The sequence below is a fragment of the Sus scrofa genome, chromosome 3 (genome assembly GCF_000003025.6).
Source record: "Sus scrofa isolate TJ Tabasco breed Duroc chromosome 3, Sscrofa11.1, whole genome shotgun sequence".
NCBI classification, from domain to species: Eukaryota; Metazoa; Chordata; class Mammalia; order Artiodactyla; family Suidae; genus Sus; species Sus scrofa.
In genome coordinates, this window is record NC_010445.4 from 4,102,886 (window position 1) to 4,127,001 (window position 24,116).

Here is a 24,116-nt window from a genome sequence, read left to right on the forward strand (position 1 = left end):
ACCCGCTCCTATTTGTACTTAGGCCCCTAGCAATGCCACTAAGCTCCCCTGACCAGGGGCGCGCGCGCGTTCCTTTTGCTCACAGCCTGTTTCCCATCTGTTAGACCGGGAGATGCTTTGCATCACCTGAGTTTGTGCAAACGTCAAGCACAACAGCCAGCCGGGGCCAGGGGAGCCCGCAGCTCAGACCCAAGCCTGCCCTGCCCTCCAAAGATCGCTCCGAGGCCCAGCCATCTGGAGGCCAGGAAACAAACAGTGGGTGCTCCATAAATGCAGCTCGGCGCCCTTGGGAGTGTGACTCATCTCTGTCCTGGCCCTGGGCTGGGAAGCAGGGCCTTTGGGTGTCTTCTGGTTCCACCCCGCGGTGGTGCCATGTCCGCTGAGCAGGGCTCGGCCCCTCTCCGGGCCTCAGTTTCCCCCTCGGTAAATCGGGGAGGCTGGGCCTGGCCGGCTGGGGTGGGGGCGGGGAGGAGGGGCAGCCCCGGGGGCAGCGCCCGCAGCGCCTCGGCCGCCGGTGCCCCCTCCCCAGGCTCCCCGCCGCCCCTCGGCCCCCCGGGCGGCCACGTCCGCCGCGCGCCAGGCGGCCAAAAAAGGCAAAGGGCGGCGGGGCGCGCCGCCAAACTTAGTCATCCGGCCCGCGGGCCGCCGGGCGCGCGCCGCGCTCAGCTTCCTTCCCGAACTTCCCGTGTTCCGAGGGGCCCCCCGAGGGGTCCGAGGTGCGGCTGCGCCTTTCGAAACGTCCCCGCTTCTCGGAAGGGCCTGCAGCTGCCGGGCCCGGGGGTGGGGCGCCCTCGGGGGAGGCTGGGGGCTTGGCCTGGGGGCGCCCCTGCCCGGTGTCCCCCGCCCCGCTCCCCCAGCCGGGTCGTGGCCCTTTAACCCCGGAGCTGCCGGCCAGCCGGCCCGGAGGGTGACCTGCAGAAGATGCCTGCGATCTCAGCGACGCCCCAGGGAGAAAAGTGCAGGCACAGTCAGGTCCAGTTTGTAAAATGGACCAACGGCCGGTGAAGCCGGCCAACGGCCGCCGGCAGGAGCCAGGAGAGATAAGAGGAGTGTGGGCTGAAAGAGGTGACCAGTGCTCCCGTCCCCGGCCAGGGGATGAGCCTGGGAGTGCCCAGAGCGCAACCTCCGGCTGCCCGGTCAGGTCCCCGCAAGGCCAAAGCTGACCAGTGGTGTCAGGCTGGGGTCGTCCAGGGTGGGGGGTGGTATGGGGGGGTATGGGAGGATGGGAGCCTTCCAGGGTGGAAAATTTCCGTGTACTAATTTTCTTTTCTTTGTCTTTCTGTCTTTTCTAGGGCTGCACCCGCGGCACTTGGAGGTTCCCAGGCTAGGGGTCCAATCAGAGTCGCAGCCACAAGCCCAGGCCACAGCCACAGCCACGCCAGATCCGGGCCACGTCTGCGACCTACACCCCGGCTCACAGCAACGCCAGATCCCCAACCCACTGAGTGAGGCCAGGGATCGAACCCGCAACCCCACACAGTCCCTAGTCAGATTCGCTAACCACTGCGCCAGGTCAGGAACTCCCTGTGTGCTACTTAGGGTGGCGACCCCACAGCTGTACACCCAGGAGCCAGCTGTACACCCTCAGCTGGTGACCTGTAGGTAAATTACCCCCCACTGCAGAACTGTAAAAAAAAGAACAGGAACACAGGACACTCCCATTTATCGTTTAGGGACGTCCAGGTAGGGACAAAGGCCACAAAACAGACAGGAAGGGGCCAGCACAGCTTCAGGGTGGAGGTGGGAGGGGGCATGGAGAGCGGCAGTCTACCAATCCTGATATCCTGTATTTCTTTGCGCAAACAGAGCTGAAGAAGATCCGGTGAAATGATTCCCAGAGCTGAGGCTGCCTTGTGCTCTTCTCTGTACTTTTCTGTATAGTTGATATAGTTCCCACTTTTCAAAAGGAGGGGAAAAAAGCACAGAGCTGGGAGTTGGACGTGGTCAGCCTCTTTGACCCTCAGGGTTTTTTAAAATTTGTTTTTGTTTTTTGCTTTTTAGGGCTGCACCTGCGGCATATGGAGGTTCCCAGGCTAGGGGTCGAATCGGAGCTGTAGCCGCCGGCCTACACCACAGCCACGCCAGATCCTTAACCCACTGAGCGAGGCCAGGGATCGAACCGGCAACCTCATGGTTCCTAATTGGATTTGTTTCTGCTGCACCAGAACGGGAACTCCGACCCTCAGTTTCTTCTGTACAATGGGCCAATGTGATAATCCCTCTGGGGCAAACTTACTAGAACCATCTGAGGTGGTGCAGGCATGAGCCCCTGGCACACAGTGGGTGGGTGCCGGGCAAAGGGGGCTGGCGTGGACTCTCCTTTCCCTCAGCATCTCCAGGAGAAGGGAGAATTTGCAGGGGCGGGGGCCAGGGTGGGAAGGTCTTCAGGCCACTGCTCCCTTCGGCTCATGGCCTGGCCTGGCTGGACAGGCTTGTGTTTCTGAGAAATGGGGCCAGCCAACCCCATGCTCTGCCTGTCCTGTCCTGTCCTGAGTCCTGTCCCTGGGGCGAAGGTCACTCCAGGTGAGGCTCAGGCTCAGCACACCCAGCAGGACACAAGCCAGCAGGGCACCAGGCCTTGGATTCCAGCTTCTGTGGCCCTGAAGGACACATGGGTGGGTGCCAGCTGGACAGTCCTGGAGCCCTGCCCCAGGAGGCCCGTTGATGGAGCACAGCCCCAAGAGCTCCAGAGCCCCGCTGTGGGCAAGCCCCGCCGCAGGGAGGAAGGGAGGAGGGCATGGGGTTGAGAAAGGGCATCCGGGAAGGGAGAGGGAAGAGAAAGAGGAACGACCATCAGCTTCTCCTCCCGGGACTCAGGAGCACCCCCAGGTGCGCGGACGGGTCTCCATGACCCTGACGGGGAGGGGAAGGAAGACCCCCAAATGCTGCAAGGTTAAGGGACGAAGTCAAGGAGACCCAGCTGAGATTGGCAGGCATGAGCAAGAGAGAGACGGACAGAAGCCTGGCCAGGGGACCACAGAGTAGGCTGGAGACGGACTGCAGGGGAGGCCCCGGTGCACAGAGGTGACAGTCGATGGAGAGGCAGACACCTCTCTCGGGTGCCCTCTAGTGGGGACATTCTCTTCCCTGGCAAGGTGGACCTGTGAGGTCCCCATGGGATGCATTAGGGATGGGCTGGATGCTCCCTGTGGGGCCCAGACCTCCACAGGCACCCCCATGCATGGCACCCCTTTCCCAGCCCTCCCTCGCCTCCGCAGGCCCTGCCTCACCCCAGGCCCTGCCTCACCCCAGGCCCTGCTGGACAAGAACTGGCAACAGGAAAGCATCAGGCCAGAGGAGCGCCCTCAGGTACCCCAGGGCCCAGGCGTCATCCACCCACCACCAAACGCTCCAGCTGCCGCCTCCCAGCCACCCTATGGGAGTGGCTCTTTCTCTCCCCCTTTTCCGATTGGGAAACTGAGGTCTAGAGGGTACCAGGCATGCCGGCCTCTCACACACACCCGCGCACCGTGATACTGGGTGCCCTGAATCTCCACACCTGCTGGGATGCAGGTGAAGGTGAGAATCCGGGTTTCTCAGCCTCCCCCGCTGGCAAAAGCAGCCCCTCATCCAGTATTGGAGAAATCGAACCTGCCCTGGCTGAAGATGCTGTAATACCCTCACCTGAAGGGACCCACTGGCAGGTTCTGGCCCCAGAACCAGCGTCAGATTTCAGCATGCCCCAGGAGCCCAAAGGTCAAGGTTAACCCTGGGGGAAACAATTTATGTTCCAAGAGAGACAAACATTGCTAATTTCCACCAGCAGGTACCTAGGAGCTCCAGAGAGATGGGCTCTACTGTATTAGGCCCACGGGGTGACACGGGCGCACTGTGACACTGGATTGGGCTGGACTTACAGGCATGGGCGCACATCCCAGACAGAATGTAATGTGTCAGCTGGTGTAGCTGGAAGGGCCTCCAACAATTTGCTGGTTCTGTTGTCTGAAGTTGCAATCCCTCAGTGGCCTGCATTTAGCAAGGCAGACATGGCAGAACTTCCAGATGTCACTGGAGGAAGAATCCAAAGAGGGTGATTTATCAGGTGTGACCTGTGTGCCTCTGAGAAGTCTATCAGCAAGGCAGTGCCCGCATCCCCAGACACCCACTGGCGATCCTGTGTGGGCCAGCGGGATGGAGTGATGCCTCACTGCCATGGGCTCCTGATCTCAGGGGGCTGATGTTACCTGGAATGACAGAGGCTGAGATGCAACCCTTAAGCGTTAGAGACAAGGTGGGCAAATTATAGAGACAAACTTATTTCCAGAAAGTTCTGACCTGCAGGGATTTGTGGTGGAGGCTAATGGATGGTGTTTCTTTTTTCTTTTTTTCCTTTTTAGGGCTGCACCTGTGGCATATGCAAGTTTCCAGGTTAGGGGCGGAATTGGAGCTGCAGCTGCCGGCCTACACCACAGCCACGGCCATGCCAAATCCAAGCCACATCCTCGATCTACACCCCAGCTTGTGGCAATGCTGAGTCCTTCACCCACTGAGCAGGGTGAGGGATTGAACCTGTGTCCTCACGGATACTAGTCGGGTTCCTAACCTGCTGAGCCACATGGGGAACTCCTGATTCTGCCTTTAAAGGAAAGGAAATTTTGCCCCATGCTGCAAGGGGAACCTCGAGAGCATTATGCTCAGTGAATAAAGCAGTCATAAAAGGACAAATTCTGTGTGATTCCACTTACATGAACCAGCTAAACTAGTCAAACTGATAGAAACAGAAAGTAGAAGGGTGGTTACATTGTCTGGGGGGAGGGTGAAAAGGGGAATTTATTGGGTAGAGAGTTTCAGTTTTGCAAAGTGAAAAAGTTCTGGAGAGCCGTTTCACAACAGTGCGAAGGCTCTTAACACTGCTACAGTTAAAATGGGCTAAAAAGGCAAATTTTATGTATATTTTACCACAATTTAAAAAATACAGTCCTGTCATGGCTCAGTGGTTAACAAACCCCAACTAGTATCCATGATGACGCGGGTTCGATCGCAGGCCTCACTCAGTGGGTTAAGGATCGGGCGTTGCTGTGGCCGTGGTGTAGGCTGGCAGCTGTAGCTCCAATTACACCCCTAGCCTGGGAACCTCCATGGGCAGCGGTGCGGCCCTAAAAAGACACCAAAAAAAAAAGGTAAAAATAAATGAAAATAAAAAATACAGTATGCACACAACTCACAGGCTTAATTTAATTTAATTTTTTTTTTTTTTAAAGCATGATTCTGAGAAGGGGCGCCGAAGCATCGTCATTTGCTAGACAGATCTGTAAGGTCCACAAACGGCACGCGAAAGGTTAAGAGCCCCGGCGCCTCCTATTGGCCGAACCTAGCAGGAATTCCGGGGCGACCAGGGATTCTGGGAATCGTAGTTTACAGCCCCTGGCCGGAGCCTCGCTGCTAAGGGTGGGCTTGGAGCTGGGAGACAATGGCTCTGAGACCGACATCCGGGCCCACGGGGGATTCGTCGCCTGCACGCTGGGCACACCTGACCCCGTGCAGCTCAAGGCAGCAGCCTGTCACACGTTCACACATACCGAGCACACACACCTGTCCATTTGCACCTGCACATCTTTTCCAATACAAGAAACCTCCGCATTCTCCCCAGACACATCCCCGCTGGAGCAGAGGCCTTGGCAGTGACCTTGGGGAGGAAGCGAAGAGTACAGACGCCCTGGGGAAGAAAGTGCCAGGCACAGACAGTGCAAAGTCCCTGAGGTGGGCGCCTGCGGACCACCAGGATGGCTGGGGGAGAACGGTAGGGGATGAGGTGGGGTTGGCCTCGTCGGCCACGTAAGGGCGCTTAGACAGACCAGTGGCCGGCTCTCCCAGGTGGGCGCTGGTCCGCTGCTTAGAGATCTGAATGACACTTATTGTTCTCACCACGGCTGCAGCGGAGGCCTCGGAAGTGACTCAGCGGAATTCCTGGGAGCTGGGGGTGGGCCCGCTGGGCAAGGGGCGTTGCCCGCGCAGAGGCCACACCCCCACGCTCTGGCTGGGGGCGGGGCACACCCACTCTGGTGTTCTCCGCCCCACCCCCTCCTGGCTTTGGCCGGCACCGGCGGGAACCGAGAAAAGAAGGGTGGGAGCACAGCTGGAGGGTTCAGGGAAAGGGGGGGCGAGCAGGAAACCTGGCCGGGGGGCATGGGCGGGGACTTCTCATCTTTCCGGAACTTCCATTCTTAAGACCAGATTTAGGTGAGGGGCGCAGACTAGAAGAAACTGGGGTGGGGTGGCGGCTGACTGTTTCAATCCCGGGCGCCCTGGCCTTTGGCAGGGGTCTGGACTCCCTGAGTGACTCAGCCGGGTCAGGGCCTCTCTGGGACAACTTCCTCTAAATAAAGGGTATTATTCAATAAGCAGGCCTTCAGGGATAATCATATATTATTTGCTCGTGGCAGACTACGTTCCCGCCTCGGTCCGGGGCAGGCTTGAGTTAAGAAGGTCTGATCACTGGACCAGGGCTGCGACACAAATATTCTGAGAACTGAGCCACATTTTCCCAATGCATAAAACGGGTATGATGACTCCAAGAATGAGGAGACTTGCTGGAGTTAGCGGTAAAACTGCAAGCGCAGTCCACCCACTTCAGGGCTAAACCGTGCTCTGGCCTCTATCTCTGGCCCCTGCACCGTGGGGTGGCTAGACTGAGAAGGTGAATTAGTAGGTGCGCTGCATGACCCAGCTCCAGCTTGCCTTCCTTAGGGAAGCAGTCCAGGACTACAAGACAAAGCATATGGCCTGTTTCCTCCCAGGGGTGAGAGAGGCGAGGACCCCGCAGCCGGCTCCCGGCAGTCTTCTCCGCCGCCCAATTGGGCTGCAGGGCATCTGGAGACCTCCAGGTGGCGCTAGAGACACACCTGCCATACGAAGCTGGGCGCGGCTGGACCGGTCCTGGGGAAGGGGCTGCTGGAGAAGTCATCCCAGACCCATTTAGAAGCCTTTTGGACCTTCGCCCTCCCCCCAGAGCACTGAATTCAGGAGTTCCCTCTGGGGCGGACCGGGATCGTGGCGTCTTGGGAGGGCTGGGACGCAGGTTCGATTCTGCCCGACACAGTGGATTAAGGATCCCGCATTGCCACAGCTGTGTCTCAGGCCACAACTACAACTTGAATCTGATTCTCGGCCTGAGAACTCTGTATGCTGTGGAGCAGCCAAAAAAGGAAAAAAAACAAAAAACAAATAACCGTATGAATTATGTGGCCAAGCTACAACTGAAATTGCCTCACCCCTCTGAGTTGGAGGTTCAGTTCAGAGCAGGAGCCAGAGGGCTCTGTCCTGGCAGAGCGACAGGTGAGAACTGGCTGGGGTGCTTTTCAGAGCATGGAGGTTTAAACAGGGCCTTGAAAAGCGACCAGAATTTGGAGCAGAGGGGAGAGGGAGTTCTGGGTTGGGAGGGGAGACTGGTTTCAGCAAGTACAGAACAGGAGTTCATTGCTTGGGTAAGAGGGTGGAATTTTGCAAGTGGAGCAGATGGGGGTGGGTGATGGCCTAGCCCCCTCCAGCTCGGGACTTGCCACAGTTTCCCTTGGTGGCCTCAGCGACACAGAAGGAAGTGATCCATTAAAGTGGTGTCCTGGCTCCACAGCCATCATACCCTGGCCCTGACAGATCCTGAGAGGTCACTGTGCCTAGCCCTGGGGGTACAGGAGGCCTGCTTGTCTTCTCCCAACCTGGCATCATCCATAGCTCCCCAGGGCACCTGAGACGAAATCTGCGGCCTCGGCCTGAATCTGCATGCCAGTGGCAGCTGGACATTCCCTGACAGAGATGGGGGACCTGCGTCTCTGATGTGCTGGGCCAGGAGCATACTCTCAGCTGCTGCTTCTTTATTTTTTTTGCTTTTTGGGGCAGCGCCTGCAGCATATTGAAGTTCCCAGGTTAGGGGTTGAATCGGAGCTACAGGAGCCAGCCTACGCCACAGCTACGCCACATGGGATCTGAGCTGTGACTGCACCCTACACCACAGCTCACGGCAACGTGAGATCCTTAACCCACTGAGCAAGGCCAGGGATCAAACCCGCATCCTCATGGATACAAGTTGGGTTTGTTACTGCTGAGCCATGGGCAGGAACTCCCCCCCCCCAAGCTTCTTGAGTCAGAAAGGCAGAGATAAGGTAGTCTCTGCCTAGCTGCTAGGGTGGGCTGGGCAGTGACTCTTAACTAGGAGCAGGGTGTGTGTGTGGGGGGTTGAGCAATAAGGGAGAATCAGGCTTTGACCTTGACCCCACCCAGACTTGATCAAGGTGGGGGAGGAAGGAGGGTCCCGCAATGGAAGGCAGGTGTCAAAGTACCATTTCCAAAAAGCTAAGATCATGACTCATATAATTAGAAAATGAACATTTGTGAGCAGGGACCTGCTGTAGAGCACATGGAATGTTACCCAATATTCTGTGATAATCTATGTGGGAAAATCATTCGGAAAAAAATGGATGTGTGTACATGTGGAAATGAATTACTGTGCTGTACAGCAGCAATTACCATAACATTGTATTTCAACGATACTTCCATAAAACTTTAAAAAAGGAAAAACAAGGAAATCAACATCTGTGAAAGATTTAGTTCCGTTCATTGATGAATGAGGGAAGAGCAGGATGGTAAAACTGGTGCCAAGAGCGTTGGTGGAACTGGGTTGAGATGGTCCATTAGAAAGCACTAGGCTAAGATTCCTACATTCGGAGTTCCCTGGGGTGCAGCAGGCTAAAGATCGGGTGTTGTCACGGCGGAGGCTTGGGTCACTCCTGTGAGGGGATTGGATCCCTGGCCCAGGACCTTGTATGTGCCATGAGCACGGCAAAAAAAAAAAAAAAAAAAAAAAGAGAGATTCTTAAATTCAATTTTAAAAACCCTGGAAATGTGACGACTGTCCTTTGGGGCAGTCAGGAGGTAACCTCTGGCGTTATCTTTTATCTCAGACGCAAACCCACAAGTTAACATGTCACCAAGTTTGAGCCCTTAACTAAAAGTAAATCGCAAGGCAAACAGAGGTTTCCTAGAAAATTAAATAACCCTTAGGCAGGCTCCTCACACAACGCGGCCCTTCTCTGGGCCTCGTTTCCAAGTCCCAGTGGGTTTTTCCTGACACAGGAGGTAGGTGTGGGCGTTCAGCTGGGCCCTGGCACACATCAAGATTGGGAGCCATTTTCACTCCTTCCTGCCTCAGGTCTCTCAGCCAAAGGGCTTAGAGCACAATTGCCAGCTCTGACCGTCTGCTTCATCCTCCGGGATTGATTTTTACCTAAGCCCCCCACTCTGGTCCAACTGCCTTAGGGACCCTGGGGAGGTAGTGACAGCTGGGTTCAGAAGGCCTTGGAGCAGCCATAGCCCCCAGCTCTGCCCTGAGGTGCGGTGCGATTCGAGGAAAATGTGGCCCCTCTCTGGGCCACTGTGTTTCCCGTTGGGCAAAGGGCAGAGTGGAGGGGGTATGTGGCTGCCTCGGAGAGGCCCCTAGATTTAAGAGATTGAGAATCCCCCCCCCTTTTTTTTTTTTTTTTTTTTTTTGCTTTTTAGCGCTGCACCCGCGGCATATGGAAGTTCCCAGGCTAGGGGTTGAATCGAAGCTACAGCTGCTGACCTGACCTACACCACAGCTGCAGCCACACCAGATCCTTAACCCACTGAGCAAGGACAGGCTCAGGGATCGAGCCCGCAACCGCATGGTTCCCAGTCCGATTGTTTCCGCTGTGCCACGACAGGAACTCCAAAGAATCCCCCTTTGCCTTGATTCAACTGGGTGCCATTCAATTCAAATGGATTCAGCTGGTGGGGAAGAAAGACCTGATAAGCCACAAGAGCCTGCAAACAAGATCTGATCTAAGAGAATGGGAGAGAGAGACGGCAGTGTCCCTCTTTTCTCTCCCCCTTTCTTTCTCTCTCTCCCTCTCTCTCCCTTTCTTTTTTTTTTTTTTTTTTTTTTTTTTGCTATTTCTTGAGCCACTCTCGCAGCATATGGAGGTTCCCAGGCTAGGGGTCCAATCGGAGCTGTAGCCGCTGGCCTACGCCAGAGCCATAGCAACGCTGGATCCGAGCTGCATCTGCGACCTACACCACAGCTCACGGGAACGACAGATCCTTAACCCACTGACCAAGGCCAGGGATTGAACCCGCAACCTCATGGTTCCTAGTCGGATTCGTTAACCACTGCGCCACGACGGGAACTCCTTCCTCTCCCTTTCTCTCTCATTCTTTCTCTCTCTCTTTGGCTGTGTCTGAGGTATCTGGAAGTTCCCAGAACAGGGATCAAACCTGTGCCACAGCTGTAACCAGAGCTACAGCAGTGACAATGCTGCATCCTTAACCTGCTGAGCCGTGAGGGGACACCCAACGGTGTCTCTTGTGGATTCTGCAGGAAATAGTTCAGGAGTTGATTAGTAACTTCTACCATGAGTGCAAGAGTGAGAATATGATGTGTGTTGTGTATCTGCTCACCTCGCTCTAGTACATGCAGCACCCAAAAGGGATTCAGGAAAGCCCAGATTCTGGTCACAGTTTTGCCACTGCCTTGTGGAATGAATTGTTATCACCTTTTTTTTTTTTTTTTTTTTTTTTTTTTTTTTTTTTTTTTTAGGGCTGCATCCACGGCATATGGAAGTTCCCAGGCTAGGGGTTGAATCAGAGCTGCAGTTGCCACCCTACACCACAGCCAAAGCAACAATGGATCTGAGCCACACCTGTGACCTACACCACAGCTTGCACCAACGCTGGAACCTTAACCCACTGAGTGAGGCCAAGGATCAAACCTGTGTCCTTGTGGATACTAGTTGGATTCATTACTGCTGAGCCACAGCACGAACTCTGAAATTAGCACCTTTGAGCCTTAGTTTACCAACCTATAAAATGAAAACACCTCGGGGTTGATGTGAGGATGTAAAAACATGTTGTCGGTGGACACCTTCATGTTGTAAGAAATGGAAAATACCAATATATCTTTGTCTAAAACAACATAGCTGTCTAGAGAAGATTATAGATAGGATGTCAGGTATGGCATGATCAAGGCGCTGGCTCACTTTCTCTGACTCTCTAAGCATTGTCTTCTCCATGGGTCAGCCCTTGTCTAAGGGTGGCAATGCTTGCTACAGGTCCAGGTGGCACATGCATAGGCCACACTGACTTGGGATGGTTAGCAGTGTTCTGGGCCAGCTGCCAAGTCTGCCCTGGGGTTGTTCCTGATTGGGCAATTTAGGTCACAGGCCCATCTCTGGAGCAAAGAGATTGTGGCCTGGATGGGGAGGAGGAATAGGGGTTGGCCCCAGGCTCAGGAGTTGAGAGGAAGAGTGGAGAGTGGAATGAACCCGGGCTGTCCCTAAAAAGAAAGGGAGGGACGGATGTGGACAGGGGCCTCCAGCAAGCACAGTGGAGGGGACAGGAGAGATTGACAAGCAAAGCCCTCGGGCGGCTCCGGCTGCTTGAGGATGAGGTAATCATCCAGCCTTGGGGGCTGGCTGGCTGGGAGGGGGGTGCAGTAGCTGAAATTGTGGGGGGTGGAACGGTTCTGGGTGAGGGGGCAGCTGGGGTACCTTGGGGAGGGGCCTGAACCCTGGAAACCACGCCTAGGAGGGCACCCAACCAGAAGCTTCCAAACTCCCCAAATCTGCGCTAACGGCCCTCTCTGCCAGCAGGAGACCAGGGTAGGAGGGGAGGCTGCTCGCGGGGGGCGACAGGAAGGGCCGTGATCCAGAGACAGGGTCGCTGTGGAAAGTAATCGGGTAGCAGGGGCTGCAAAGGGAGGAGGGACCCGGGGGGCGCGGGATCTGCCGGGGAGGGCAGGGCATCAGCTCCGCAGGGCCTCGCGAACCCGGCGGCGCCCCCTTCCTGGCCGCGCCCGTGGTCGGGGGCCCTCTGCCCGCCCCGATTCCACTGCTGGAACCCAGGCCCCTTCCTCATCCCCTCACCGAGCGCGCCTCTCCCCCAAGCCTTCCCTCTACCCTGGGGCACCCCACAGTCTCAGCAAGACGCCCGGAAACCCTCAACTACGGCCGCAGGCAAGAGCCCCGCCCCCCGAAGCTGGGGCCTCCCCGGATTGGCCCGCCTCCACTAAGCCACGCCCCCCCGGCACAAAGAGAGGGGCCGGCTCAGCGCAACCGCACCAAAGACCCCAAGGAATGTGGGGAGGGGGCTGGGTCCGCCGGCCGCGAGCCCGGTCCTCACTCTGACGGAGGCGGCCTGGCTGGGTCACAGCCTGGGGGCCTAGCTTGTGAGCGGCCAAAGGCGCCGACTCAGGCCTTAGGGTCCCGCCTTGGGGAAACCTAGGCCCGGGTCTCCCCACCCAGACCTCGCGCTCCCCTATCCCCGACCCCCGGCTTCACTGCCGTCTAAGAACTTACCCTCTAGGCCTCGTCGCTCGCTCCGCTGTCTCCTCTCCGCCGGTAGTGCTGGGGTGGGGTAGGGGTGGGTGGGCGTGCTGATTAGGAGTTACTTGATTTTTAAGCTGTTACAGATGGGAAAACAAGGCTCGGAGAGGGTAGGTAGCCTGCCAGATCCTTAACCCGCTGAGGGAGGCCAGGGATCGAACCTGTGTCCTCATGGATGCTAGTCAGATTCGTTTCCACTGAGCCTCGAGTGCAACTCCAAGGAGGGGTTTTTAATAAGAAAACGTGGCAGGAGTGTCTAGAGAGTGTGCGCAGGTTTTGTTCCCACCCCCGCCTCCCAGACAAGTTTTTGCCTTCTTGAAACTTTCCTTATCTGCAAAATGGGATGAGTTCTGAGGATTAGGTGAGACCTTTAAGGACTGGGAACACTAAGGGGCCAAGGTCCACAGAACGTTGGCCACGCGGTGGGGCTGCCAGTGTGGGGGAGGGGGCCTGAAGGGGCAGGGGCATCTGGCTCAGGGTTTCTGAGGGAGGTGCTGTTGGGGCCTGTGGGTCTTGGGGTGTGGGGTGGCTGCAGCAGGCGGGCTGGGCAGGATGAGTATCCAGGCTACCTGGGGAAAGGAGGGAGTGGGGGGACATTCCGGGCACCCCACGCAGGGGTGGCTGAAAGGGGGGATGGGGACAGGACCAGCAGCAGGTGCAGGCTGACCTGAGGCCTCAGACTTTCCAGATCAGCCCAAACCAGGCAGGTGTGGGGGCGGGGGGGACACATTGGCCAGGACTCCTGGCTTCAAGCCTGAGGCATGTGGCATATCTTCAGGTGCATTTGACATGTGTCCTGATGAGTCAGGGCTGAGCCCTTACCCCCAGCTAGTCAATGGCCCTGTCCACCGGGAGGAAGCATTTTCCTGGTCTCTTGCCTTCCCTGGCTGCGCGCTGGGGCCTCTTCATTCTCCCTCTTGACGCAGGAATCCAGACCCTCCTGCCAACCTCCAGGATCGAACCGGTGCCACAGCAGAGACAATGCCAAATCCTTAACCACTAGGCCACCAGGGAACTTCAAGACTAGCATCCTTTCTAGGGAGCAAGGACCTCTAATTCCTGCAGGCTTTCCTGTTTCCTAAAGAGCCTCTGCAAGCCAGAATGTCCTTTTTCTTTTCTTTTTTTTTTTTTTTTTTTGCGTTTTAGGGCTGCTCTCGCAGCCTATGGATGTTCCCAGCCTAGAGGTCCAACTGGAGCTGGAGCTGCCAGCCTCTGCCACGGCCACAGCAATGCTGGCTCCTTAACCCACTGAGCGAGGCCAGGGATTGAACCGGTGTCCTCATGGAAACTCGTCGGGTGCGTTCACCACTGAGCCACAGTGGGACCTCCCAGAATGTCTTTTCAATTTCTTTTTCCTTTTTTGGCTCCACCTGCAGCATATGGAAGTGTCCAGGCCAGGAATCTAACCCTTATCATCCAGCAGCCTCACCACAGCACCACAGCACTGACGATGCTGGATCCTTAACCTACTGCACCACCAGGGGACTTTTTTTTTTTCAAAATTAATCTTTTTTTTTTTTTTTTTTTGCTTTTTAGGGCTGCACCCACGGCATATGGAAAGTAACCATTTAATTTAGTTAATTAAAAAAAATTTTTTAAATGATTTTTAGGGAGTTCCCGAGGTGGCTCAGCGGTTAACGAATCCGACTAGGAACCATGAGGTTTCAGGTTCGATCCCTGGCCTCACTCAGTGGGTTAAGGATCCAGCGTTGCCATGGGCTGTGGTGTAGGTCACAGACAAGGCTCGGATCTGGCATTGCTGTGGCTGAGGTGCAGGCTGGTGGCTACAGCTCCGGTTAGACCCCTAGCCTGGGAACCTCCATATGCCGCGGATGTGGCCCTAGAAAAGACAAAAAAAAAAAAAAAAGAGATTTTTGTTTTTGTTTTTTCCATTATAGCTGGTTCACAGCATTCTGTCAATGTTCTGCTGTATAGCCAAGTGACCCAGTCACACATACACATATACGTTCTTTTTCTCACATTATCCTCCATCCTGCTCCATCACGAGCGACTGGATATAGTGCCCAGTGCTGTCCAGCAGGATCTCATTGCTTGTCCATTCCAGAGGCAAGAGTTGGCATCTATCAACCCCAGATTCCCGGTCCATCCCACTCCCTCTCCCTCCCCCTTGGCAACCACACATCTGTTGGAAATTAACCATTTTTTTTTTTGCTATTTCTTGGGCCGCTCCTGCGGCATGTGGAGGTTCCCAGGCTAGGGGTTGAATCGGAGCTGCAGCCACCAGCCTACTCCAGAGCCACAGCAACGCAGGGTCCGAGCCGCGTCTGCAACCTACACCACAGCTCACGGCAATGCTGGATCGTTAACCCACTGAGCAAGGGCAGGGATCGAACCCGCAACCTCATGTTTCCTAGTCGGATTCATTAACCACTGCGCCACGACGGGAACTCCAGAAATTAACCATTTTAAAAGCAATTAAGGAGCACTTAGTGTAGTCCCAGTTTTGTGCAACCACCACCTCCATCTAGCTCCAAAATGTTCTCATCACCCCAGAGGGAATCCCCACTCCTGTTACCCAGTCACTGCCCGTCCCCCACAAACCCTCTGTTCCCGCTAAACACTAGGCAGCTTTGTGTCTTTAGGGACTTACCTATTCTGGATGTTTCCTTCAAAGGGAATCCTTTAATACATGGCCTTTTGTGTCTGCTCCTTTGACTTAGCGTCATGTTTTCAAGGCCTGTCCGCACTGAACCACGTGACTGCGCTTCATCCTCTTCTGTGACAAAGCCAGCACTGTGTGCATGTGACATGTTTTGTTTACCCACTCATCCTGCCATAGACATTTGGGTTATTCTCGCCTTTTGGCTCTTGGGAGTGTCAGTGCTGCTATGACCATCCAGGTCCATGTCCAAGTTTTTGTTTGAACACCTGTTGGCCGTCCGGGGCGTACACCTAGGAGAGGAATTCTGGGGCCATGGGTTCATCTAGGTTTAATTTGTTGAGAAGTCGCCAAACTTTTCTACAGCCTCTGACCATTTTACATTCTTTATTTTTTATTTTTATTTTTTAATTTCATGGCCACACTCGTGGCAAATGGAAGTTCCAGGACCAGGGATTGAATCTGAACCTATGCCACAGCTGCGGGAAAGCCAGATCCTTAACCCACTGTGCCACAGCGGGAACTCCCACTTTACATTTCCTTTTTTTTTCTATTATCTTTTTGGGTCTTTTTGTCTTTTTAGCGCTGCACCCATGGGATATGGACAGTCCCAGGCTAGGGATGGAATTGGAGCTGAGGACGGGAACATCCCCTTTGCATTTTTCACCCCAACCGTGGAGTGTAAAAATGGAGTCTTGCAGTTTCTCCACCTCCCCACCCATACTTCTTCTTTGCCTTTTTATTTTTTAATTTCTTTTTTGCTTTTTAAGGCCTCACCCGGGGCATATGGAAGTTCCCAGGCGAGGGGTCCAATTAGAGCTGCAGCTGCCGGCCTACACCACAGCCACAGCGACATGGGATCCCAGCTGCGTCTGTGACCTGCACCACAGCTCACGGCAGCGCTGGATCCTTAGCCCGCTGAGCGAGGCCCAGGGATCGAATCTGCATCCTCATGGATAGTAGTCGGGTTCGCTTCCACTGCGCCTGCCTTTTTATCTTTGCTCGTGGTACCTTGACGGGGAGGGAGTGGGGTCTGGCTGGGTTGGATCTGCAGCTCCTGATGATGGGTGGTGGTGAGCATCTTTCCACCTGCTCCTTGGCCATCCGTACGTCTTCTTCGGATCATCCAACACGACAGGATGTCCCAGCCCTGGAATCAGTTAGCTCTCTGCTGTGCCCTGAGTGGGGAATGGAGATGTGTGGCAGGAGGTGTGGCTGTCCCCACAGCCTCTCAGGGGACAGAGCCAGGAAATGTGGTGTTTACACACATACTGTATTTACATCACCTATGCTAATGCCAACTTTTTTTTTTTTCTTTTTTTTGTCTTTTGTTGTTGTTGTTGTTGCTATTTCTTGGGCCGCTCCCGCGGCATATGGAGGTTCCCAGGCTAGGGGTCCAATCGGAGCTGTAGCCACCAGCCTATGCCAGAGCCACGGCAACGTGGGATCTGCAACCTACACCACAGCTCACGGCAACGCCGGATCCTTAACCCACTGAGCAAGGCCAGGGACCGAACCCGCAACCTCATGGTTCCTAGTCGGATTCGTTAACCCCTGCGCCACGACGGGAACTCCCAACTTTTTTTTTTTTTTTTCTTTTTAGGGCCACACCTGCAGCATGTGGAGGTTCCCAGGCTAGGGGTCAAATTGGAGGAGCTGTAGCCATTGGCCTACACCTCGGTCACAGCAGCGCAGGATCCAGGCCTCATCTGAGACCAACCTACGTTAACCCACTGAGCGAGGCCAGGGATCGAACCCGCATCCTCGTGGATTCTAGTTGGATTCATTTCCGCTGCGCCACAACGTAAACTCCCAACTCCAGTATCTTTATAAACTGCAAAGTCCTGGAGTTCCCTGGTGGCTCAGCAGGCTAGGGATCTGGTGTTGTAGTGACTGGCGTGGGTCGAAGCTGTGGTGCGGGTTCAGTACCTGGACGGGGAGCTTCCGCATGTTGAGGGTGTGGCCAAGAGAAAGATAAAGCAAAGCAGACTCTTGAATTGACACCCATAGGTCGCAGGGTCACTCCAGGTTGCTCCCTTCCTTGTTTAGGCCTCTCTTTTCTGCCCCGAACACCTGGCTGCCCTTAAAGTGTCTGCTTATTGTCTCGGTCCCCTGCGTGTACTTACCTTGCGTGGCCTCTGTCATCCCCTCGCCCTGTCACTTCCTCTGGTCCTGCTCGGGCCCCCCTGCCTCCCCCCGCCCCCAGCCCGCACAGCCCGCACAGCCCCACTGTGACTCCTAAGCCGGCCGCCGGCTCGGGCACAACCTCTCTGGGAGACCCTCCCTGCTGCGCCTGGAAGCCCACCTAGCTCAGTGGCTTTAGGACTCCATTGTTCCAGAAGGGAAATGAAAGCAGGGTCCAGGGGGAGAGGAAGGAAGCGCAGACGTCTCTGCTTCTTGCTTTATCTTGGAAACTCGTGGCTAAGTCAGCACTTTTGTCAAGGAGCCTGCTTCCTTTCCATTTTAACAGGATGCAGAGTTCTCCCTGCTCGGCTTCAGGTGGACTTGCTGCCCTGGGAGGGGGCCTGGTGCTTCCAGAAGCCGGTCTGGGTCAGAGACAACGGGGAAGGCCTGGGGCAGGCTGGGGGGGGCGTGCTTGGTCAGGGGGGTGGGGATGGGGCAGTGGCCTCTCCTGTCCCCTTCCCTTCCATCCAAGACAATCGGCTGCCAGCTAGGGTGGGAGACGATGAAAGGCCGGGTGGGGTTGGTGGAATCATAGCTTCCAGGGCCTCTGGTCCCCCTCACCCTGTGCCTTCATGGAAGGGAGGCCTGAGAGCTGTCCCCGGTCACCGGGGCCCCTGCCCTGACGCCAGGGGTCAGCCTCTCAAGGTTAGGGTCTGTCTCCTTCCCTCCCTCCCTTCAGCTTTGCACGTAAAGGGCACCCAGCTGCAGGACCTGCCTGTGTCCTCCGAGGCGCTGTCGGCCTGCGGGCTTGTGGCGGGGCCTCCGGGTGAGGCTCGAGGAGTGGAGCTGGGCGGGATCGATCGCTTCGTTTGGATGGAAAAGAACCTAAAATTTCTCAATAAGGTTTCTATTGATTAGACGGTGGAATGACCATATTTGGGGCATGCTCATGGGTTAAATTCACTTGTTTGTTTTTCCTTTTTTGGGGGGCCGCATTCGAGAGACTTGGAAGGTCCCTGGGCCAGGGATTGAATCAGAGCCGCATGGGCGACCTACGCCACAGCTGAGGTAACACGGGACCCTTAACCCACTGCAGCACAGCGGGAACTCCCTGCTGCACGTCTCTGAGCCACACTGTCTTCCTTGAGGAGGCGCTGCTGAGGGTGACGGAGACCCCCCTACTGGAGGTGCCACTGAGGTGTGGCAGGGAGGGGGCATCCATCCGTCTGTCCCCAGGCCTCGGACCCTGGTGCCTGAGAGACACGGATGCTGCAAGACTCCATCTCCAGCACCACCACTGCTGCGCTCAGACCCTGGGGCTCTGTCAGGAGTCTGCCCTGCACGGCTTTTATCAAAACATCCAAAACTAGGCCAGAGACAAGGCCAGGGAACCTGCAGCCCTCGGGCCACTCCAGGCCGCCTACCAGGTTCCGGCAGAGCTGCCGGGCGGGAAGTGGACCCCGCGGGCACTTTCGAGCCTCTGCACCCCAGCGTCCCTTCTGCTGCCGGTATGGTGGGGTCTGAGGACAGTGGGAGGCAGAAGGGGCTGGGGCTGGGGGTGGCCTTGATCTGGGCTGGCCCTGCTCAGGCTGGCCCTCCCAGCCCCCCGCCGGTATCAGAGTTCTTCCCCCGGAAACAGAAACTGCTTTCTGAGCACATCCTCTGGGCCTGGCTCTGGCCTCCTGACCCTCAGGATGGGGGCTCCCAGGCAGCCCCCCAGCGGGCTGACTCATCCTCCTAGGCGCTGCGCCTCCTCCTCCATCTCAGCCCCGGGCTTGCCCCTCCGACCCGCCTTCCCCCAGGCGGCAGTGTCCCCAGGAGCGCATCACACTCCCCTTTGAACCTTCCCCGGCTTCCCTGAGCACATCCTGCAGCACCAGCCTCCCCCAGGGCTTGTCCCTCCCCTGCGCCCCAGATCAACCCCCGGCTGGTCCCTGAACCCTTCCTCCCCTGCTGGCTCCTGTGGACACACACCTTTTTTCTTCCTTTCTTCTTTTATTTTTGGCCGCGCTGCGGCATCCGGAAGTTCCTGGGCCAGGGATCCAATCCGCAGCTTAACCCACTGCGCCACAGCGGCAACTAGACACCTATCTTTTTCAAAACATTTCCCCACACCCTGTGAGGAGGGCAGTGTTGTACCCATTTCACAGAGGACTGTGGAGGCTGGAGAGAGACGGGAGTTGGAGGATGAGCAAATGCTTGCCCCCTGGTGGCCCCACTGCCCCACTCAGAGACTGTTGTCTCCTCCGTGCACCGACCTGTTTCCCCTCGCCTTTGCTGAAAATCAAATGACAGGAAAGGAGTTCCCTGGTGGCCTGGCAGTTAAGGGCTTGGGTTCCTGCTGGGGTGTGGGTTTGATCCCTGGCCTGGGAAATTCTGTAGGCCTCTGGTGTGGCCAAAAAAGAAAAGAAAGCCTGGATAAGTGACTCTGGGCTCAGTATTCTGTTCCATTGATCCGTGTGTTGGTCCTATTCCAGTGCTGTGGCCTCAGGGACAGTCACAAAGCCGGGCAGCAGTAAGTTCTCTGACTTCGTTCTGTTGTTCCTCCCTCCCCAGCCCCTGGCCACCACCCTCTGCTTTCTGTCTTTCTGAGTGTGACTCCTCCAGGGACCTCATCATATAAGCAGAATCCTACAGTCTGTGTCCTTTGGTGACGGGCTCATTTCACTGAGCATAATGTCACAAGGTCTATCCAGAGTGTTGCAGGTGTCAGGATTTCTATACCCTTTTTTTTTTTTTCGGCTGCACCTGGGGCACATGGAAATTCCTGGGCCAGGGGTGGAACCCGAGCCACAGAAGCCACCCAAGCCACTGCAGTGGCAACACCAGATCCTTAACCCACTGCAGTGGCTCAGTGGGAACTCTGACTTCATTCCTTTTTTTTTTGTCTTTTTGTCCTTTTGCCATTTCTTGGGCCACTCCCGTGGCATATAGAGGTTCTCAGGCTAGGGGTCGAATCAGAGCTGTAGCCGCTGGCCTACACCAGAGCCACAGAAACTTGGGATCCGAGCTGTGTCTGCACCCTACACCACAGCTCACGGCAACGCCGGATCCTTAACCCACTGAGCAAGGCCAGGGATCGAACCTGCAACCTCATGGTTCCTAGTTGGATTCATTAACCACTGAGTCACGATGGGAACTTCCTTCCTTTTTAAGGCTGAATAATATTCCATTGTATGGATGTACCACATTGTGACTCTTTACCCATCTGGCAATGGACGCTTGGGTTCCCTCCCCCTTTTGGTTTCTGTGAATAAACGCTACGGGAATGTGAGGGTGCAAATATCTGTTGAGGTCCCTGCTTTCAGTTCTTTGGGGGCATACACATGGAAGCTGAACTGCTAGACCATATGGTCATTCTGTGGGGCGTGGTTTTCGTTTATTTATTTATTTTTTATTTTTTTGCTTTTTAGGGCCACACCTGCGGCATATGGAAGTTCCCAGGCTAGGGGTCGAATTGGAGCTACAGGTGCTGGCCTACACCACAAACACAGTAATGCAAATCTGAGCTGCGTCTGCGACCTACACCACAGCTCAGAGCAATGCTGGATCCTTAACCTACGGAGTGAGGCCAGGGATCAAACCTGCGTCCTCATGGATGCTAGTCAGATTCTCTTCTGCTGAGCCACGACGGGAACTCCCGGGGCATGGATTTAGAGAGGAGTCTGTTGTCAGCTTGGCTAAGCGAAATGGTGAAAGTTTTCTTCCGTTTGCAGAAAGAGTTCTCCACAGAGCGCTGCTGGAGTCCGGGAGCCTGGAGTCTGTGAACCTGGATGAGAAAACAGTCACATCCATATCGGCACCGACTAAATTCAGCATCGCCCTGCCTTGTGAATGTGAGCAGCAAAACCCAGTGAGGTCTGTGGTTTTGCCACCGACGTTATCAACCACAAACCCTACTGGGTTTCCGAACATCCTACCTTTATTGCAGAAATTTCAGGATGGCATTTGGACTCAAATCACGGTAGTTCTTAAATCCACCACTAGGTATTCTTTTAAATGTGCTAAGAAGAAGTTGGAGTTCCCTGGTGGCCTAGCTGGTTAGGGATCCTGCATTATCACTGCTGTAGCTGGGTTAGATTCCTGGCCTGGGAGTGTCTGCAGGCTGCTGGCCAAAAAAAAAGAAGAAGAAGGAGAAAAGGAAGAGGAAGGGGAAGAAAAGAAGAAGAGGCATGTATATTAAAAAATAGTTTGACAAATTTCAGTGCATTTGGCTTCCTTTATAATCCTACATATTTTGCTATTTTGCATTGTGCATTTAAAAACATGATCCTGAGAAGGGGTGTCAAAAGCCTAGTTAATTTTTTTTTTTTTTTTTTTTGGCTGTGCCCAAGGCAGGTGGAAGTTCCCCGGCCAGGGACTGAATCTGAGCCACGACAGTGACCCAAGCCACCGCAGTGAAAATGCTGGATCCTTAACCTGCTGCACCACAAGAACACTCAAAAGCCTAGTTGAGGTAATGCCGGGGAGCTGATATTCTGGAGCGCTGGCAGTCATTTTGTGACTCTGAGGGTAAAGCTGACTCAGTGAGAAGGGCAGACTGAGGAGTGGGGGAAGTTCCAGGGTCCTTTCCCAGCTATGACCAGAATTAACCAACCGGGGAAAGTCCCCTCTTCTGGGCTTATTTCTTGCTGTAACACATGGCCTCGTTGTTTAGCCAGTTGAGTCAGGGGTTTCTGTTTTGGGCCCTGAAGACTGCATGCCTGAAAGATGGTGTTTCCAGAGGGGTCCGGGAATGGCCTAGGGAAAGACAGGTGAGACTAGAATTCTGCTGGCCTGGACAGAGGCGTTGCGTGAATTAGGAAGGATGCTCCCCTGGCTGGGGCTAGCCTTTTGGCACAAAGAAAAGCCTCCGGTCTGGGAGTTCTTGTTGTGGCTCAGCAGGTTAAGAACCAGATGAGTATCCATGAGGATGCGGATTTGATCCCTGGCCTCACTCAGTGGGTTAGGAATCCAGCGTTGTCACAAGCTGTGGTATAGGTCTCAGATGTGGCTCAGATCCTGCGTTGCTGTGGCTGTTGTGTAGGCTGGCAGCTGCGGCTCCAATTCAACCTTTAGCCTGGGAACTTCCATATGCTGGGAGTTTGGCCCTAAAGAGACAAACAAACAAAAAGAGCCTCTAGGCTGACACAGCCACCCATCTAGAGCACAGGCTTGTCTAAGGGGCCTTGAGCTGGCTCTCCCCGCCCCCTAGAGCCTTTGTGCAGGATTCGACCTGGGAGGCCCTGGGAGAGGACCCCAGATGGAGAGCAGAGAGGCTTCGTGGAGGGGTGTGTGGGGAGGGCAGGGCCTGCGGAAGGCAGCTGGCACCCTTAAGGGAGACCCTCCAATGGCCGCGCCCACGACCTGCAGCTTCTTCTGCCTCAGACGCCCTGCAGATGCGCTCCTTGTTCCGGCCCCAAACTGCCCTTGTCCCTATCTGAGCACTGCCATCAATGCCCTGGACCCTTGCAAAGTGTCCCGGACATGCACTGAGCGGGTAGAAAGGGGCTGGCAGGATACCCGAGCCAGGCAGGTAGTAGATGCTGCTCACTTCCCCGTGTGGGCATTTCAAACCCCCCAGGCGGCTGGCACTCCCTGAACCATCTTGCTCGCTGGGCAGAGTCCACCCCCGCCAGGCTCTCTGGGGAAGCAGCCAGAGAGTGGGTCTGCGGGCCGCATGCCCACTTCTGGAATGGTCGGGGTCTGGAGTCTGGGAGGATCTGCAGGCCAGAAAAGATTGAGCCAGGAGAGGCGGGCAGCAGAGGGGGCCTCACTACCCTCCTGCCTCTCTGTCCCTCTTGGTCCTTCTCTGTCCCTCTTGGTCTTGCCTGGAGCTGCCTGGCTGCTGGGGGGCAGGGCTCAGGGATGCATTTGTCAGGGGCTTGGGCAGGCCCTGAGTGGGTGCTGCAGCTTTGGCACTGGGGTCAGGGGACAGACACAGCCCCTCCCGCCCGTGGGGGAGGAGGACAGGAGGAGGACGAAAGAGCCAAGTCACCGACAACTGGCCGAGGCGCTGGACACTTGTCACATCTGTCAACTCACAGGCCATCTTTGCAAGCCCCAACTCTGCTCCAGCCTCCTGGGGGCCTGAAAATGCCCAAACCTGTGGTGCTAATCACGTGTGGCTCTCCCCATTTAAATGAAACACAGCAAAGCTAAATGAAAAGTTCCTCAGTCACAGGAGCCACATTTCAAATGCTCAAGAGCCACCCAGGTGCAGGAGGCCCGCTTCGAACAGAGTAGATTCCAGAACATTTCCGTCATCACACAAAGAGGCCAGCCCTGACCCCTGGGACACCTGGACCTGCATGGCATGGACGGTGCCAGAGGTCCCCCTGCGGGCGCTCAGGGAAGAAGCCAGCAGCCCCCCCAGAGGGGGTGAGGGAGGTCTGGGGTGGGTCTTTGGGGGAGCAGGGGGGCAGGTGGAGGTCACAGGGAGAGGAGGGGAGGGAGGTGGGAGAGGGGGACAGAGGGTGGACCGCCAAGGACTCTGGGCACGCGGAGCCACGGACAGTTTGAACTGGGACGGGCAGGGGTGGCTTTGCCTTGTAGGAAGCTGCCTGGCTGCCCTGGTGGGTGAAGTGGAGGCGAGGGGAGTGCTGGGGCGGCTGTCCCATTCGCCCCCCACCACCACTCCCGCTCCCCCGAGCATTAGAATAGCGCTCAGAGCTCACGGAGGTGGGAACACCTCATGCCCTTGGACTCACGGCCCTTTACAGAAGAAAGGGTTTCGTGCAGGCTCGGGGTGGAGGGATGATCAGGCCGTCTGACCGGCGGGCCCTGAGGCCAGAGACAGGCCTGTCCTGCTGAGGTCTCACCGGCATGGGTGGCGGGGCTGGGGGGCGCCCTGAAGGGTGGCATGGGGTCTCCGGAGCAGGCATGGGTGGTGGCCGGGTGGGGAGAGGCTGAGGCCAGTCACAGCCAGCGGCCTCTCCATGGCCAAGGAGCCGGCCCTGCTCCTGGCAAGGACATCTTGGCAGCAGAGGGCTCTGCCCAGGGTGCTAATACTCTCTTAATTAGCCAGGCGCTTGCCAGGCACCTGCCGCTTCAGCCCCACT

The 24,116-nt window shown here is 56.0% G+C and overlaps 2 long non-coding RNA genes across 4 annotated transcripts; one reads left to right on the forward strand and one right to left on the reverse strand.

Annotated features, from left to right (window-relative positions):
- Window positions 1,408–7,760, reverse strand: LOC102161175. Of its 2 annotated transcripts, XR_001307295.2 has the most exons (3): window positions 5,533–7,760; window positions 3,858–4,008; window positions 1,408–1,896 (listed from the first exon to the last, which is right to left on the reverse strand). It is a non-coding gene; the product is annotated as an uncharacterized LOC102161175 (long non-coding RNA). The 2 variants fall into 2 exon arrangements; XR_002342208.1 differs by lacking the exon at window positions 1,408–1,896 and having other exon boundaries at window positions 3,768–4,008.
- LOC106509624 lies at window positions 10,792–21,352 on the forward strand. Of its 2 annotated transcripts, none has more exons than XR_001307299.2 (4): window positions 10,792–11,609; window positions 17,423–18,584; window positions 19,554–19,591; window positions 20,793–21,352. It is a non-coding gene; the product is annotated as an uncharacterized LOC106509624 (long non-coding RNA). The 2 variants fall into 2 exon arrangements; XR_002342207.1 differs by having other exon boundaries at window positions 10,792–11,398.